General features: G+C 43.6%; 1 protein-coding gene across 9 annotated transcripts in view; it reads right to left on the bottom strand.

The window, feature by feature from the left end:
- Nucleotides 1–6,147: 6,147 nt before the first annotated feature.
- Nucleotides 6,148–15,748, bottom strand: part of LOC126418632 (dentin sialophosphoprotein-like) — a 101,279-nt gene continuing 91,678 nt past the window's right edge. For all 9 annotated transcript variants that reach the window (XM_050085479.1, XM_050085480.1, XM_050085483.1 and 6 more), the window contains one exon: nt 6,148–6,433. The gene's annotated coding sequence lies outside the window, so the exon portion shown is untranslated. The remainder of the gene's footprint in view (nt 6,434–15,748) is intronic.

Here is a 15,748-nt window from a genome sequence, read left to right as displayed (position 1 = left end):
TCTGGCATCTGCTTTACCGACGATCAACTTTATATGATCATTCCATTTTAAATCACGCCTAATGCCTACTCCCAGATAATTTATGGAATTAACTGCTTCCAGGGGACCCGCTATATTGTAGCTAAATGATAAAGGATCTTTCTTTCTATGTATTCGAAGCACATTACACTTGTCTACGTTGAGATTCAGTTGCCATTCCCTGCACCATGCGTCAATTCGCTGCAGATCCTCCTGCATTTCAGCACAATTTTCGATTGTTACGACCTCTCGATGTACCACAGCATCATCCGCAAAAACCCTCAGTGAACTTCCGATGTTATCCACAAGGTTATTTATGCATATTGTGATTAGCAACGGTCCTACGACACTCCCCTGCAGCACACCTGAAATCACTCTTACTTCTGAAGACTTCTCTCCATTGAGAATGACATGCTGCGTTCTGTTATCTAGGAACTCTTCAATCCAATCACACAATTGGTCTGATAGTCCATATGCTCTTACTTTGTTCATTAAACGACTGTGGGGAACTCTATCGAACGCCTTGCGGAAGTCAAGAAACACGGCATCTACCTGGGAACCCGTGTCTGTGGCCCTCTGAGTCTCGTGGACGAATAGCGCGAGCTGGGTTTCACACGATCGTCCTTTTCGAAACCCACGCTGATTCCTATAGAGTAGATTTCTAGTCTCCAGAAAAGTCATTATACTCGAACATAATAGTTGCTCCAAAATTCTACAACTGATCGACGTTAGACATATAGGTCTATCGTTCTGCACATCTGTTCGACGTCCCTTCGTGAAAACGGGGATGACCTGTGTCCTTTTCCAATCCTTTGGAACGCTATGTTCTTCTGCTCCAAAATTCTACAACTGATCAACGTTAGAGATATAGGTCTATAGTTCTGCACATTTGTTCGACGTCCCTTCTTGAAAACGGGGGTGACCTGTGCCCTTTTCCAATCCTTTGGAACGCTACGCTCTTCTAGAGACCTACGGTACACCGCTGCAAGAAGGGGGGGAAGTTCCTTCGCGTACTCTGTGTAAAATGGAACTGGTATCCCATCAGGTCCAGCGGCCTTTCCTCTTTTGAGCGATTTCAATTGTTTCTCTATCCCTCTGTCGTCTATTTCGATATCTGCCATTTTTTCATCTGTGCGACAACTTAGAGAAGCAGCTACAGTGCAGTCTTCCTCTGTGAAACAGCTTTGGAAAAAGGCATTTAGTATTTCGGCCTTTAGTCTGTCATCCTCTGTTTCATTACCATTTTGGTCACAGAGTGTCTGGACATTTTGTTTTGATCCAAAATTTCTTAGGATTTTCTGCCAAGTCAGTACATAGAACTTTACTTTAGAATTCATTGAACGAGTCTCGCATACCCCTCCTCACACTACATTTCGCTTCGCGTAATTTTTGTTTGTCTGCAAGGCTTTGGCTATGTTTATGTTTGCTGTGAAGTTCCCTTTGCTTCCGCAGCAGTTTTCTAATTCGGTTGTTGTACCACGGTGGCTTGACAGGAGTACGTGGAGGGCCAGTTTCACGTTAGGCTCCACAGATGTGGTTGTGTCTGCTCTTCCACTGATCTCTACGGTGGACCACGTGACCAGGAAAACCCTTCCGTTGGGCAGCACAATGGCTGCTCGTTCATCATGGCTGCTTTTCGCGTCCAGTGCAAAACTAAAGCTGACCCCAAAACTTAATAAATAATGAACCACATTTCTCACTGTATGGCCAGTAGACTCTTTTGAAGCGGAAAAACGGGCGATTGCGTGTGTGAAGACGCGCCTTCGATATCTGCATTAGTTATGAGTTATTTTGAGTTAAGTGTTACAAATAATTCCTGAACTGTAAAAATGAATATCTTGGCAATGCATTATGCGGCTGCAGCAAACGAGGTGTTTATGGATACATGTCGTAGAACTGTTTCGGACTATGATAGTAGTTTTACTGAAATCATATTTAAATGAGAGCCTGAGAAGTGGACTTCGTACCATTAAAACAGCTCTTCTTACTAAATAAATAGAGAAACATTGAAAATAGCGACAGTACTGTAAACTTTAGATATACAGAAAAATATTTAATATATAATTTAAATTGTTTGTTAATGCTCACACTCATAAATCCGAAAACGCATAAAAACCATAGAAATTATTGTTTATGAATAAACTCTGGCAGACAAAAGAAAACTGATAACAGCATAATATTTCTCGGAAAATAAGTGCATAAAAGATTTAAGAATTTCAGCAATTTTCGTGTTCAGTGGTTTAACTGGGTGAACAGCGGCATTTGAAGGGGAGTCTATGTTCGGACGCCGTTGGGGATCAGGCGGTGTGGGGTCTTGTTACGAGAAAGTTTTATCTGATGAGCGGTAAAATAGCCACTAGTTCGCGTGTGAATTATTCAGAGTTCCTACTTCCGGACATTGAAATTTTTCAGCATCTCGTGGACTTGTTACTCTTCGGGTTGCGTGTGACACAAGTCTTACGTAGAAGGTTTCAGTGTGTAGCCATTGCGAAATTTGAAATTTTTGGTACTTTGGAACTTTAATGGTTTTAGAAAGATAATTCACGCAATTTGTCGTGGTTTATTCAACCGCCTCCTAGATCTTAAGAAACTCGGTCAGGCTCTGAAGTTAATTTATTGTGAACTGTCTCTTTCAATTTTTCTATGTTCTTATTGGAAATTAACTCGAATTTATGAAACATTAAAAAATACGTGAGTGCGTATGTTATTTTTAAATACCAAGTCTTGCCTGCGTTAATATTAAATACTTTTGTCGAAGATTGGGTACATTTGCTACGAATGTGAGCTGGCGCTCCTTAGACGAAACGTAGCCAAACTTTTAAGTCCAACCGCATTCACGGGGGGGGGGCTATTGTAGTGTTTGTGCTGTGCAATGCGTGGGTAAATCGATTCACGCAAGAGCACCCGGGGACTCCGAGCTGATACAGAACTTGAAAGCAGTACATAATTCTGATTTTCGGCGAGTTGATAAGAGAGATTGTATTTTATTTCGTCATCCACAGCACATGCACACTTCCATACAACTCATAAGGTCGCACGGTGAGCATAATTCGCAGCACCGGCAGACTAGTTCAGTCTGATTTCACACTTGTGGAATGCTGGACGATCGCCTGTCTCATCTCCTTTGCCCTGGTAATGAATGTGTAGACTGCTGGGTTTTTAGTTATCAACTTCCAGCTACTGTTCCGATAGACAATTACGGGAGTAAATAGTTTTCAGTTATCACTGGACATCGAGAGAGTGTAAATTCTTAAGAGAGCAAGAAGTAATTTAACTGACAGTGGAGTGACACAGATTTCTATTTAATCTTAACGCAAACTAGGATAGCTATAACTATCACATGTTTTGATTATTTGTTTATGTGTTGATCCCATAAACGTTATTATTGTTGTGGTCTTCAGTCCTGAGAATGGTTTGATGCAGCTCTCCATGCTAATCTATCCTGTGCAAGCTCCTTCATCTCCCAGTACCTGCTGCAACCTACATCCTTCTGAATCTGCTTAGTGTATTCATCTCTTGGTCTCCCTCTTCGATTTTTACCCTCCACGCTGCCATCCAATGCTAAATTTGTGATCCCTTAATGCCTCACGACATGTCCTACCAACCGATCCCTTCTTCTAGTCAAGTTGTGCCACAAACTTCTCTTCTCCCAAATCCTATTCAATACCTCCTCATTAGTTACGTGATCTAACCACCTAATCTTCAACATTCTTCTGTAGCACCACGTTTCGAAAGCTTCTATTCTCTTCTTGTCCAAACTATTTATCGTCCATGTTTCACTTCCATACATGGCTACACTCCATACAAATACTTTCAGAAACGACTTCCTGACACTTAAATCTATACTCGATGTTAACAAATTTCTCTTCTTCAGAAACACTTTCCTTGCCATTGCCAGTCTTCATTTTATATCCTCTCTACTTCGACCATCATCATTTATTTTGGTCCCCAAATAGCAAAACTCCTTTACTACTTCAAGTGTCTCATTTCCTAATCTAATTCCCTCAGCATCACCCGACTTCATTCTACTACACTCCATTATCCATGCTTTACTTTTGTTGATGTTCTATCTTAGATCCCCCTTTCAAGACACTGTCCATTCCGTTCAACTTCTCTTCCAAGTCCTTTGCTGTCTCTGACAGAATTACAATGTCATCGGAGAACCTCAAAGTTTTTATTTCTTCTCCCTGGATTTTAATACCTACTCCAAATTTTTCTTTTGATTCCTTTACTGCTTGCTCAATATACAGATTGAATAACATCGGGGAGAGGCTACAACACTGTCTCACTCCCTTCCCAACCACTGCTTCCCTTTCATGCCCCTCGACTCTTATAACTGCCATCTGGTTTCTGTACAAATTGTAAATAGCCCTGTATTTTACCCCTGCCACCTTTAGAATTTGAAAGAGAGTATTCCAGTCAACATTGTCAAAAGCTTTCTCTAAGTCTACAAATGCTAGAAACGTAGGTTTGCCTTTCCTTAATCTTTCTTCTAAGATAAGTCGTAAGGTCAGTATTGCATCACGTGTTCCAACATTTCTACGGAATCCAAATTGATCTTCCCCGAGGTCGGCTTCTACTAGTTTTTCCATTGGTCTGTAAATAATTCGCCTTAGTATTTTGCAGCTGTGGCTTATTAAACTGATAGTTCGGTAATTTTCACATCTGTCAACACCTGCTTTCTTTGGGATTGGAATATTATATTCTTCTTGAAATCTTAGGGTATTTCGCCTGTCTCATATATCTTGCTCACCAGATGGTAGAGTTCTGTCAGGACTGGCGCTCCCAAGGCCGTCAGTAGTTCTAATGGAATGTAATTATGTAAACGTAATTATGAAGAAATATGAGTACTGAGTTTAATCATTGTTTTCTGTTCCGCCTCTTCACGTACGTTATATTGTGGGTCTTTGCAAGAAGGTGCTAGCAATCAAGTCTAAATAATAAACAACATAATACTCCAGTCACGTAGCGTGAGAGCGAAATTTTGTGCAAAATCACCACTTTAAGAGCTATGCCTAGGGCTGTAATTTTCGGGTTATTCATTTAACATCGCACGCAGACATTTAAAGCTTAGTTCTTATAGAGGTGGCGTACCCAATACTGGCTTTGGAAGATTAAGGAAAATTCTACACCGCTGGGTTTTGGCAGCCTCCATGTGGTCTCCTTGTGAGTGAGAAGTGTGCGAATGACTTGTACCATGGATACACCTACTGGCGAATATGTGAACCGGCTGACTCCAAGGTAGACTGCTAATGTCGTCATATAAGTTAAAAATCTACCACAAGTTCGTATCTCCATTCATGTTGAAAGTGTAATCTTGCAAAATGGGTTGAATACTTTTGATACACACCTTTTTTTCCTCTCTGTTATTCAGTTTAAATACAAGAAATCTCTAGGAAAAAATATGGACAGCATCTAGTAAATTACAAATAAATATTTCACTTGTTCTGCTGAAAATAAACGTCGTCGATACACTGTAATGATAGAGAACAGTTCACCTGTTAAGACATTTCTAAGAACCACGTAGCACGGACGCTGAACAGTCGTTCCTTCTTTAGTATGTCGTGCCTTGGCTTCGTTGGAGATGGGTTTTTCATTTTACGCCTGAGAGACAATAACCTTACTTTTCAAATGCCAACAATATTTACGATATTTTTTAGTTTCATGATACAAACTCATATTTAAAGGAAGGGAGGAGGATTAGGACTTCCTCTGACAATAATCTAATTAGAGACAGAGCACAAGTTTAGATTGTTTCAAGGATGGGGAAGGAAATGGCCATCCCTGTCAGAGGAACAAGTCAGACATTTACCTGGAGCGATTCAGCGAAATCATGTTAAACCTAAATGTGAATGGCTGTACGTGGATTTGAACCCTAGAATCAAATGATCAATTAATTTTTGTTTTGTTGCAATAAGTATAGCTATACTGATCCTGATAGCAATAATTATAGTAGTTTAGTAAGAAAAAATATTTAGTTCTTATATTTCCTAGAAGCAAGAGTAGAATGTGGACTTTGTAGAGTGAAGATGTGGCATTTCTATAACAAACTGTGAACCTGACTCTCATACAGTATGTTTTCTAGACAGCAGTTAAACGACAGGGATGATAAAATAAAAGAGCATTGGGTATCGGTCCATCAAATTTTTTTCCCATTTATCACATTTATTTTAAAAAAATACACAATTTTCGATTTTTCGAATGTAATGTTCGTAACATCAGAAAACACTATTTGGGCGTTCATACGCAAGTTGTGTAACGGGGACACTATGTTGAGACACCTATTACGTAAACGAAGTTTCACATGGTCTTGTGATAGAACGAAAACCCTTTTTAGGACGTTTTCACGGATCTCAGTAAACTGATTCCGTTTATTGTCTGCAGCCGACGGATGATACAGATAGAAGTCTCTCACCTGTAACAGAGAAGGCTGGATCAGGCTCAGTTGTGGTTCATACCACCGAAGTCATACATTGCATGATATAAGATCAATGTACTTCATGTGACTTAGAGAGTTTGGAAAACGTACAGTTAGGTAAATAGGGACGTGATTAACAGTGACTTGTTTAAAAGCACTGGAAGAAAAACCGGTTCACGTTTGAAATTTTTATGTGCAATAAGTATCAGGGTTTTCAATAACAGTGATTCATATGATTAACCATGAGGTGGTTCTTGTGCGCTTAATACACCTAGAATAACCTAAAAGACTAGTTCAGCTAATTTTCCCAGAAACAAATGTTATAATTTCTCTGGCTGAAAAAACAAAACTAAATTAAAAATGGCTCTGATCACTATGGGACTTGACTTCTGAGGTCATCAGTCCCCTAGAACTTAGGACTCCTTAAACCTAACTAACCTAAGGACATCACACACATCCATTCCCGAAGCAGGATTCGAACCTGCGACTGTAGTGGTCGCGCGGTTCCAGACTGTAGCGCCTAGAACCGCTCGGACACCCGGCCGGCTAAAACTAAATTAAAAGAATCGTGCTATTTGAAGAAACATCAATGCAACTAGCGTTTACAGAATCTGCAAGAAACATTTTACCGGCTGAGGTGTCAAAATCCTTAGAAACTTTTGTTCTGCATAGTATCAGTCAAGGGAATAGGGCCGTCTGTCCATGCTGAATTCTGCCTTCAGAAACTACGCCACGTAAGATGATCATATTGCAGTTCCTACTTTTGAATGTACCACAAGCGCCTAAACGATAACTACGGAAATGAAAAAGCATAGAGGTAGGAACAGTGCAAATCGCTCGCTAGAGGTACGACCACAATCGTTGATGCGGACCCCGTTAGATTCTGTAGTAAATAAGTGAATACGTACAGGGACTGGCGCCCATTCTGGCATCAGTTTACCGTAACTTGCAGGAATAACGAAGTGTACCACATTGTATGTCACCACAACCTAGGAGGGCTTTGCGGAAAGTAAAGTCTATTAGCCAACAAATAAATACTTAGATAGTTAAAACAAATTTAAAAGATCTTAAAACTATATCGCTGCATTACTACTTTATATCAGTAGCAGTCAGATTTATACATCAACCAGTTCGACTACTGGCCGTTAAAATTGATACACCACGAAGATGTGCTACGGACGCGAAATTTAACCGACAGGAAGAAGATGCCGTGATATGCAAATGATTGGCTTTTCAGAGCATTCACGCAAGGTTGGCGCCGGTGGCGACACCTACAACGTGCTGACATGAGGAAAGTTTCCTACCGATTTCTCATACACAAACAGCAGTTGACCGGCGTTGCCTGGTGAAACGTTGTTGTGATGCCTCGTGTAAGGAGGAGAAATGCGTACCATCACGTTTCCGACTTTGATAAAGGTCGTCGGATTGTATCCTATCACGCTTGCGGTTTATCGTATCGCGACATTGCTGCTCGCGTTGATTGAGATCCAATGACTGTTAGCAGAATATGGAATCGGTGGGTTCAGGAGGCTAATACGGAACGCCGTGCTGGATCCCAACGGTCTCGTATCACTAGCAGTCCAGATGACAGGCATCTTATCCACATGGCTGTAACGGATTGTGCAGCCACGTCTCGATCCCTGAGTCAACAGATGGGGATGTTTGCAAGATAACAACCATCTGCACGAACAGTTCGACGACGTTTGCAGCAGCATGGACTATCAGCTCGGAGACCATGGCTGCGGTTAACCTTGACGCTACATCACGGACAGGAGCGCCTGAGATGATGTACTCAACGACGAACCTGGGTGCACGAATGGCAAAACGTCATTTTTTCGGATGAATCCAAGTTCTGTTTACAGCATCGTGATGGTTGCATCCGTGTTTGGCATCATCGGAGTGAACGCACATTGGAAGCGTGTATTCGCCATCGCCATACTGGCGTATCACCCGGCGTGATGGTATGGGGTGCCATTGGTTACACGTCTCGGTCACATCTTGTTCGCATTGACGGCACTTTGAACAGTGGAAGTTACATTTCAGATGTGTTACGACCCGTGCCTCTACCCTTCATTCGATCCCTGCGAAACCCTACATTTCAGCAAGATAATGCACGACCGCATGTTGCAGATCCTGTACGGGCCTTTCTGGGTACAGAAAATGTTCGACTGCTGCCCTGGCCAGCACATTCTCCAGATCTCTCACCAATTGAAAACGTCTGGTCAATGGTGGCCGAGCAACTGGCTCGTCACAATACGCCAGTCACTATTCTTGATGAACTGTGGTATCGTGTTGAAGCTGCATGGGCGGCTGTACCTGTACACGCCATTCAAGCTCTGTTTGACTCAATGCCCAGGCGTATCAAGGTCGTTATTACGGGCAGAGGTGGTTGTTCTGGATACTGATTTCTCAGTATCTATGCACCCAAACTGCGTGAAAATGTAATCACATGTCAGTTCTAGTATAATATATTTGTGCAATGAATACCCGTTTATCATCTGCATTTCTTCTTGGTGTAGCAATTTTAATGGCCAGTAGCGTAAATGTCAAGCCACAGGTGTTTAACAAAACGCGTCGCTTGTTTTGAATGACTCCTTCCAGTTTACTTAATATGCCACAAAAGGCTTCAGAAGTTACTGTACTTTTACATTTCATTCTACCCACAATGAAGATTCCTTTAGCATACTAAATAAACAACAGCTATAAGCCATCTGGCTGGCGGAGGTGGTCATGTTTTTGTTTTGTTTGTTGGACTCTAAGATATGACTTTATACCATTATCTGCCGCCCTGTCTCCCGTCATCAGAGAAAACCGATGTCTCACCGCAATTGGTTGCTGACTACAGACAGACGGCCGCATATCTCATCATCACCATTGGCCTAACATTATTACGCTAAAGGTACTCACTGTACACACTCCGTCTGTATACGACACAAATTTCACGACGAATGTAGATTTCTTTTCAATTTTTTGAGCCATTGGTTTCCTCACTGGTTTGATGCGCCCCGCCACGAATTCCTATCCTGTGCCAACCTCTTCATCTTAGAGTAACACTTGCAACACACGACCTCAATTATTTGCTGGATGTTTTCCAATCTTAGTCTTCCTCTACAGTTTTCGCCCTCTACAGCCTCTAATATCAAGGAAATCATTCCCTGATGTCTTAACAGATGTCCTATCATCCTGAAGCTCCCTCGTGTCACCGTTTTTCACATATTCTTTTCTTCTCCAATTCTACGCAGAACCTTCTCATTCTTTACCTTACCCGTCCGCCAAATTTTCAACATTCGTTGACGCTTCGATTCTAGATATGTTTCAGATTTCTTACAGTCCATTGTTCACTAACATACAATGCTGTGTTCCAAACGCACATTCTCAAAAATTTCTTCCTCAAATTAAGGTTCAAATGGCACTGAGCACTATGGGACTTAACATCTGAGGTCATCAGTCCCGTAGAACTTAAAACTACTTAAACATAACTAACCTAAGGACACCACACACATCCATGCCCGAGGCAGGATTCGAACCTGCGACCGTGGCGGTAGTGTGGTTCCAGACTGCCGCGCCTAGAACCGCTCGGCCACTCCGGCCGGCTCAAATTAAGGCCTACGTTTGATATTAACAGAATTCTCTTGGCCAGGAATGCCCTTTTTGCCAGTGCTAGACTGCTCTCGATATCCTCCTTGCTCCGTCTGTCATTGGTTATTTATCTGCCTTCATCTACTTCGTGACTGTCAGTCCTGATGTTAAGTTTCTCGCTATTCTCTTTTCTGATACTTCTCATTACTTTCGTCTTTCTTTTATTTACTCTCAGTCCACTTTATGTTTATCATTAGGTTGTTCATTGAAATCAGCAGATCATGTAATTATTCTTTACTTTCACTCAGGATAGCAACGTCATCAGCAAATCGTATCACTGATATCCTTTAACCTTGAATTTTAATTCCACCCCTGATTCTTTCTTTTATTTCCATCATTGCTTCTTCTATGTCCGGAGTGAACAGTAAGGGTCTTGGTTCTTGCATATATTGTGTATTAACCGTTCTCCCTTTAGCTTACCTCTATACACTTTCTATACACCAACGTGAAGAGTGGTTTTGTTCCCAATTCCTCCAATAATTTTAGAAATTCTGATGGAATGTTATCTATCCCTTCTGCCTTATTTGATCTTAAGTCCTCCAGAGGTCTCTTAAGTTCCGATTCTAACACTGGATCCCCTATCTTTTCTAAATCGACTCTTGTTTCTCCTTCTATCACGTCAGACAAACCTTCTCTCTCATAGAGGTCATCAATGTAATCTTTCCACCTATCCACTCTCTCCTCTTCATTTAACGGTGGAATTCCCGTTGCACTCTTGAAGTTGACACCATTGCTTTTAATTTCACCAAAGGTTATTTTGACTTAGATATACTGAGTCAGTCCTCCCAACAAACATTTCTTTTTCGGTTTCTTCACATTTTTTCATGCAGCCGTTCCGTCTTAGCTTCCTTGCACTTCCTATTTGTTTCATTCCTCAACGATTTCTATTTCTGTTCTCCTGAACTTCTTTGAAAATTTTTATTCTTCCTTCTTTCATTGATCAACTGAAGTATTTCTTCTATTACCCATGGTTTCTTGGCGGCTACTTTCTTTGCACCTATGCTTTTCTTTCCAACTTCTGTGACTGCCCTTTTTAAAGGCGTCCATTCCTGCTCAACTGTACTGCCTACTGAGTTATTCCTTATTGCTGTTTCTATAGCCTTAGAGGACTTCAAGCGTATGTCATTCCTTAGTACTTCCATACCCCACTTCTCTGTGTATTGATTTTCGCTGACTAATCTCTGATACTCCAGCCTACTCTTGATCACTATTACACTGTGATCTGAGTCTACGCCTTACTGTCCAGTATCTGATTTCGGAATCTCTGTCTGACCATGATGTTATCTAAACAAAACGTTATCGGTTTTCAAGCAGCGTCAATTCGAATAGAATCCTCGAGCTTTCGGTGACCATCTCCGCCATCGTCGTCAGGAGTTCACTGATTGCCAGGCCCGTTTTTTTTTTTTCTTTATTGAATTTCGATTCCCCCCTAAGGGGACGGGCTGGCAGCAGCTTAGTATGCCGCTCTTCAGCCTATATACTTTGTTTTAAAAAGGAGAAGATAATATATAATAAAAAAACAGGCGACAAAATCGGAGACAAAAGGTAACATGGCGAAAAAATCGTGGAACTTAAAACAGAGAAACAAAGGGATGATGATGCTAATAAAATACGTATGAAGCAGACAGGTAAAATAATAGACAGACAATTAAAAAACACGGTGACAGTCTGGTTTCTGGTCGCAAAAGACATAAAATTCACACCCAGCGACAGCATGGTTTCTGTTCGCAACACGGGAAAAGACGAAACAACACTGAACAGTCACTGGAACACTGCACTAAAATATGACATACCACAGCCGAGAGCAGGTGGGTGGAAACTGGTCAGATGATGGTAAAACAAGAAAGGGGGGGAGGTGAGGCAAAGCGAAGGGGGGAGGGGGGGAAAGGAGCCAATGGAGGATGAGGACCCATAATAGGGGTGGGGAGTGCTGGGCAGACGCAACAGGGAGTGGGGAAGGCAGAGGACGGGAAGACAAAAGGACTCGGGGGGGGGGGGGGGGAGAAGGGAGAGGTTAGGTGGGGAGAACCACAGGATGGAAGGGGGGAAGAGGGAGCCCAGGGAAAGGACGGAGGAAAGGAGGGAGGATGAGGATCAGAGTTGATATGAGGGATAAATGGAGGGAGAGAGGGCATCATCTGGGAGGGGGAGTTGATGGAAGCCACCTTGGGATAGGAGATTAAGGGTGTAGAGATGGAGGGTAGGGGAGACACAACAGTGAAGATGTGGCAGGGGGTGGGGACGAGAGAGGAGAGGATCAACCAGGGGGTTAGGGGGATCAAGGCGGCGGGAGGTGTAGAGTATGCGAATATGTTCGAGGAGTAGGAGCAGATGGGGGAAAGGAATGAGGTCATAGAGAATCTGCGCGGGGGACGGGAGGCATATATGGAAGGGGAGGCGAAGTGCATGACGCTCAAGTATCTGGAGGGACTTATAGAATTTGGGGGGGGGGGGGGGGGCAGATATCCAGGTGGGACTGGCATAACAGAGGATGGGACGGATTGAGGATTTGTAGGTGTGGAGGACGGTAGAGGGGTGCAACTCCCATGTCCAGCTAGAGAGGAGTTTGAGGAGTCGGAGACGGTTGTGGTCTTTGGATTGGGTGGAGCGGAGATGAGGTTCAAATGGTTCAAATGGCTCTGAGCACTACGGGACTTAACATCTGTGGTCATCAGTCACCTAGAACTTAGAACTTCTTAAACCTAACTAACCTAAGGACATCACCCACATTCATGCCCGAGGCAGGATTCGAACCTGCGACCGTAGCAGTCACGCGGTTCCGGACTGAGCGCCTAGAACCGGCGGAGATGAGGGATCCAGGTGAGTTGACGGTCAATGGTGAGGCCAGGGTAGGTGAGGGTGGGGGTGAGCCAGGCCTGCTGCGGTTTCTCGCTTATATAGGCATGATGACATCATCAGCAGCCAATCAGATACACCCAATGTGGCGCGAGCGCGCAAGTCGACCCGTGCAGCTAGCGGAGCTATTGCCCGTGGCAGCACCGGTGACGTCAAGTGGCGCCAGGGGCAGGCGCTACGTTTGAAACTGCCGCTCCCGCGTCGCGCATCAGTCTTTGCTTTTTTTCGATGTCCAACGCCCGCCCCCATGCCCTGCTGAGTGTGTACCCCTGGTTTCTGTTGAAATTGTAGTTGTTTAAAGGCCGCCTCATTTATAACGGAGTCCCAATATGCAGACGCATGAGCCAACACTTTTGTATTTTCAAACTGTATTTTATGACCGTTTTCTAAGCAATGTCCCGCTATGGCCGACTTGTCAAGCTCCCTTTGTTTTGTATGGCGCTTGTGCTCAGTTCAACGCTCCGCAGCCGTGCGAATTGTTTGTCCGATATACATGCTGCCAAATTTACAGGTTACACCATATACGCCGGATACTCGAAGAACAACGTCGTCTTTAACAGGGCGCAACATGTCTGCGGAGCCTATATAACCGAGAAACCGTAGCTCAAATGGTTCAAATGGCTCTGAGCACTATGGTACTTAACATCTGAGGTCGTCAGTCCCCTAGAACTTAGAACTACTTAAACCTAACTAACCTAAGGACATCACACACATCCATGCCCGAGGCAGGATTCGAAAGTGCGACCGTAGCAGTCGTGCTGTTCTGGACCGAAGCGCCTAGAACCGCTCGGTCACCGCGGCCGGCGAAACCGTAGCAGCCGTGGCAGTCAGTGAACTCCTGACGACGATGACGGAGCTGGTAATCGAAAGCTCGAGGATATTATTGGAATTGACGCGGATTGAAAACCTAGAACGTTTTATTCATGTATGCCGTCGCGAAAGACTCCGAGGACATGTGATGTAATCTAACTGAAATCTTTCCGTATCATCCGGCCTTTTCCAAGTATATCTCCGGCCCTTGAAATTCTTGAACAAAGTATTCGCTATTACTATATGAACTTTATTACAGAACTCAATTGTCTCTCTCTTCTCTCTTTCCTTGTCCCAAGCCCCTATTATCCTGTAACCTTTTCTTCTCCTCCTTCCCCAACAACTGCACTCCAATCCCCCACGACTATTATAATTTCATATCCCTTTACACACTGTATTACCCTTTCAATATCCTCATACACTTTCTCTGTCTCTTCGTCTACAGTTTGCGACGTCGGCATGTATACCTGAACTATCGTTTTCGGAGTTTGTTTGCTGGCGATACTGATAAGGACAACCCTGTCACTGAACTGTTCACAGTATATCACTCTCTGCCCTACCTTCCTGTTCATCACGAATCCTATTCCCGCTATAGCATCTTCTACTGCTGTTAAAATTACCCTCTATTCATCTGACCAGAAATCCTTGTCTTCTTTCCACTTAACTTTACAACCATTACTACACCAACACCGAGCCTTTGCATTTTCATTTTCAGATTTTGTAGCTTTCCTAGCACGTTAAAGCTTCTGACATGTCACGCCCCGACTCGTAAGACATTATCCTCTCGTTGGTTATTCAATGTTTTTCTCACAGTCACCTCCCGTTTGGCAACCCCCTTCTAGAGACCGGAACTGGGGAGTATTCCGGAATCTTTTGCCAGTGGAGAGATCATCATGACACTTTCCCAATTACAGGCTACATGTCCTGTGGATACACGTTACGAGTTTTGCGGTTTCCAGTGCCTTATGCATCCTCACGTCGTTGGTCGTTGCTGATTCTTCCACCTTTAGGGGCAGTTTCCGACACTGGAACAAAAGAGAGCTCTGAACCTCTGACTGCTTCTCCACCCTCTTTGACAAGGCCGTGGTCAGAATGAGAGTACTTCTTATGCCGGAAGTCTTCGGCCGCCAATGTTGATTATTATTCAAAATTTAAGCAGCGCCGAGTTTCGAACGCTGGACCGAGGACGGTTTGTTTACCAATCATGGAAGCTACACCTAGACCACTGTTATAGAAGGGATGTGACATTTGGCAGTATTTTTAGTTGTGTCGCTCACTTTGAACGGCTCCTCTAGGCGAATGAGTTGTGATGCGGCTCTACCGCTATCGCAGCTCTAAGCACATTGGCGTACCGAGTTAAAAAGCGTACCGGCTGTTCTTTTTCCCCACAGTACATACAGGCACATGAAGTTGCGACACCACGAAGGTCTTGCCTTATTTTGTTGAAAGATAACGCCTCACAGTGACGTCGGAGATCGAGCACACCCACCGAGCTTATCATGTCAGAACTGTATTTACTGCTGTCGGAGTAACGGGCTTTTCGAACCGAAGGTGACCGTATTGCGTACCCAGTGACGTCTCCCTACCAACACGGCAGCTGCTGGGCGCATATGACAATGGTACCGATTCTGATACTGATACTGATACATCCGTCGTGATATTTGCAGTACCGTGACTCCTCTGAAACGACGACGTGGTAGTGCTCTTGTGCTGCCATTGCATCCCACACGTGGCGGTGCGCCTCTCTGTTCTTCCGTGTCCAGGAAAGCTGCAACATGGTCACTTTGCTCCACACGTTTCATTATCCGCGAGGATTCTCGTCCTGTAACCAACAATCCCATTTCCTGATTCAGGGTACGTGATGTGTCTATACAATCCTGAACGGCAGGGTTAGCATTGTGTATGTCCTCGCAGGCCTAGACGCTTGGGACAATGTAACTACGGCATGGCGTTGAGTGTGACCTTCCTTATTCCATCGATTCCATATTTGTATAACAGTCGCGGCAT

The sequence above is a fragment of the Schistocerca serialis genome, chromosome 9 (assembly GCF_023864345.2).
Source record: "Schistocerca serialis cubense isolate TAMUIC-IGC-003099 chromosome 9, iqSchSeri2.2, whole genome shotgun sequence".
In the NCBI taxonomy this organism is placed as follows: Eukaryota; Metazoa; Arthropoda; class Insecta; order Orthoptera; family Acrididae; genus Schistocerca; species Schistocerca serialis.
This window is presented reverse-complemented; position numbering and strand designations above follow the sequence as displayed.